The sequence below is a fragment of the Etheostoma spectabile genome, chromosome 20, assembly GCF_008692095.1.
Source record: "Etheostoma spectabile isolate EspeVRDwgs_2016 chromosome 20, UIUC_Espe_1.0, whole genome shotgun sequence".
NCBI classification, from domain to species: Eukaryota; Metazoa; Chordata; class Actinopteri; order Perciformes; family Percidae; genus Etheostoma; species Etheostoma spectabile.
The window spans coordinates 25,008,354-25,011,946 of record NC_045752.1 but is presented as its reverse complement, the minus strand read 5'-3'; the positions used below and the strand labels follow the sequence as shown (position 1 = coordinate 25,011,946).

Here is a 3,593-nt window from a genome sequence, read left to right as displayed (position 1 = left end):
CGTCACTGAAACTGCTCTCCAGGGCAGATAGGGTGTAGTGCAGGGGGTGTGACTCATGACCAAGGGGTGTGACTCATGGCCAGGGAGGGTGACTCATGGCCAGGAGGTGTGACTCATAGTAATATGAAACAGCAACCTATTCACTAAAATATCCAGCAGATGGTTATATCATAAAACAGTTAGGTATGTCTGCGGTACTAGTGGACTACTAAACAATTGCTGTCAAACATCTGATCCGACATGGAGCTCGACAACATAACGTTAATGTAGAGAAGGTTAGGCTACTTGTAATGTGACCTCAACTAACATCAGCACAACTCTAAAATTATGTAAAGTTAAAGAAATACCAGTTTGGTGTTGACAACACAGGGATGTTAGTTACCTATCTATATCAGTGGTCTACTCCTTTGCAACCTTACTCCAGCAACGCACGTGCCAAACTTTATTACTTTATTATTTATTACTGCTGAAGACTTGGAATTCGGCATTTCTGCAGAACATTCACTTTTAACTCCACTGATAGAGCAACTTTACTCTCCAAAATGTTGAAAATACTCTATCTGTGTTAAAATAACTTTACTCTGAAATATTAATACCCATTTTTTACTGTGTAGCATATGAAACATTCGTATGACTCTGCCCAGGTTAATGTACAGTATGTCTAATGATATGGATAAAGTGTGCAGGGCTGCAACTAACAATTATTTTCATAGTCGATTAATCTGATGTTTTTTTTCTCGATTAATCGATTAGTTGTTTGGTCTAGAAAATGGTGAAAAATGTGGATCAGTGTTTCCCAAATGCCCAAGATGACTTCCTCAAATGTCTTGTTTTGTCCACAACTCAAGCTGGAGTCAAAGAATTTTTACTTTCGTCTTAAAAAATTACTCAAACCAACTAATAAATTATCAAAATAGTTGGTGATTAATTTAAGAGTTGACAACTAATTGATTAATCGATTAATTGTTGCAGCTCTAAGACCTATGAGACATGAGCTTTTGGAAAAAAAATGAGAGTGGTAATTATTTGTGACTGTGAAATACAACTGGCCTTGGTCAGTGTACTGTCCCGTTTTAACCAAGTAGCTGTGAAGGATAGCTGCAGAATATTATACCTCATTCTGTTTGAACAGTGCAGGCCATCTGTCCTTAAAGTCCTTAATGCTTAATTCCTGACTTTCTTAGCAGGAAAAGTATTGCAAATTTGGATTTCAGGGAATTTCCAGATAGCTCTGGACACTCATTTAACTCAGTTGGGTCCCATAGTTTCCAATTGACAATTTAAAAATATTCCCTTTCTTTGGTAAGTCGGTTATGTCCATGAAGCTGCCATTTGAACGTGGAAACAGCTTTGGTGACAGTCAGTTGGGCAGGATGATTTCTTGACAAATGGCTCAGAAAAGTGAATTGAATATACTTGTCCAATTGACATAAGTCCATGGATATGCATGACCCACGTCCGTAAGGCCTATGTTAAATTAAAAGCATAGCAGCGTTTCCCACAGGTTGTGAATTTACTTGTTGTGGTCATGACAAGTGCCACGATGTGGATGATGTGTTGGTTGATGATGGGGTGTTGACAATGTGGAATGTGACAGTAGTTCAAAAAAATGTCAGTTCAGTTTGTATTACCAACTAATTTGTTTATTTTAAAATGTACATACAGGCATAATATAGAAGTGTGAATAACATTGGTGCAGGTTAATGTAGGAATAAAAATTTCCTTTCAACTGTCCAGTGATTCCTGTTTTATCACCTGCTGTGGACAGTCATGTAGCCGACTATCAGACTCGTCAGACACAGCGTTCGAGTCCTGTATAATTAGGCCTACTGTAAAAAACACTACAAAGGTAAAAAACAAAATACAAACACAGAACTGCAGAGAAGTTTGTATAAAAACAGGTGATTTTTTCCTGCAATAACAAAGCAGTTGCTTCATCTCTTGCTTCATTGCCTTTTATTTTCCCTCATTTTCCAAAAACTGCCTTCAAGTGAAAATGTTGGTGTCCCCCGCCGCAAACAGCTTGCTGTTGTAATCACCAAAAGTTTTAAAGCTCAAAACAGTATTTGGTACAGCCCTACACGTGGCACTCTCAGATCTGAGACGATGGAACCCAAAAGCACAACTCACAAGTCCAAAAAAGGTTGAAGCAAAAAGTACAAACGGGATCAGTCAGAGTGGAAGTTCAAAAGGCATAAATAGTATAAGACTCCATCTGCTGTTGAGGGTGTTAAGTTGAGCCATCCTTTGGATTTGCGTCTGAATATCTCTGTCACATTTATTTAGCGGGCCTTGTTTGGCTTTGTCCAGATCAGCCCAATGGAGAATTCTAGGGATCCCATATACCTTCAAAATGTTCAACCTTCTGGGTAGGTTTTAAGGTGGCTTCAGAGATCTTGCTGGTAATTTCTCTCAGGATGTCTCCTTTATCTTATAAAAAGAGTATAAGTGGATCAATTGCCAAGTTGATTATAATGGGTGATATTGGGTCACCCTGCTTTACTCCCTTGTTGATACTGATTTCGTTGCTAAGCCCTGAACTTGTCAAGGGCTTGTGCAATCCTTCTCAACAGATCAAGGTCAACTCCTCTTCTCTGATGAACTTCATGAATGTGTTCATTGGCTTCTTATCAAAGGCCTTCACAAAGTTGATGCAAGAAACTGCCTGTGGCCTTTTCTCTTTCTTGCCCAAGGGAACTATACCGCTTTGCCATTGCAGAGGAAGGTATTACATAGGCATGAAAGCTTCTGATCACCAGGGTCCCACTTAAGCAAAAATAGGTAATCCCAGCTGGGCCCGGAGCGGAAAGCTTTTTCATTTTCTTGAGATCCGCTAGCGTCTCAGCAGGGGAGAACGCCAGCTCAAATGTTTTCAGAGAGGAGCAGGGGGGAAGTGGAGGAGAGTTATACTCAGTAAACGTAACACAACTTTCTTTCTGCCACATGGCATTGTTCTGTCATTGATTACATGCCACTTTTCAACACAGTAATACAAGAGTATTAGTAATACAGTAATACAGTAATACAATATTTAATGATATTGATTGATTTCAATATCGATCGATCCAGTTTAAGGTTAGCCTGCTAAAAAGGTGCTGGTTGACAAGTAGCTAATGCTAATGCTTGGTCTATAACGTCAGCTAATTCTTGGTGAGTTTCATAAGATTACGACACACGCTCAGTTATTTTTAGTATGATTGTTTTGACCACGGTCGACAACTCTGGATTAAACCACGATTCATTCGTAACGTTAACTGTATAGATAGACGACTAATCTAATGGTAATTTAGCCAGCTTGCACACCTCAGTCTTCTTCCTCTCTCTCCTGGTTGCACTTTGTGACGAGTGAAGATGTGAATTGTGCATGCTTCACTTTGCGAAAAGTGGAACAAGATTCCAACGAGCGACTTCTGTGATGTCAATACAGTAAAAATGGACCTACTTAACGAAGTCTGTCCACTGCTGGCTACAAGTTAGCAATTAGCAAACAGGTTGTCAATTGAATGGCGTTTTGAGCTATCGTTAGCAATCAAACAACCGTAAATAGCTAAAACATTTTTCAAAGTACTGCTAGCTTAGCTACAAGCTAGCAA

At 39.3% G+C, this 3,593-nt stretch overlaps 1 protein-coding gene across 1 annotated transcript in view; it reads left to right on the top strand.

The window, feature by feature from the left end:
- Positions 1-3,593, top strand: part of dio2 (iodothyronine deiodinase 2) — a 19,415-nt gene that overhangs the window by 14,225 nt on the left and 1,597 nt on the right. The window lies entirely within an intron of this gene.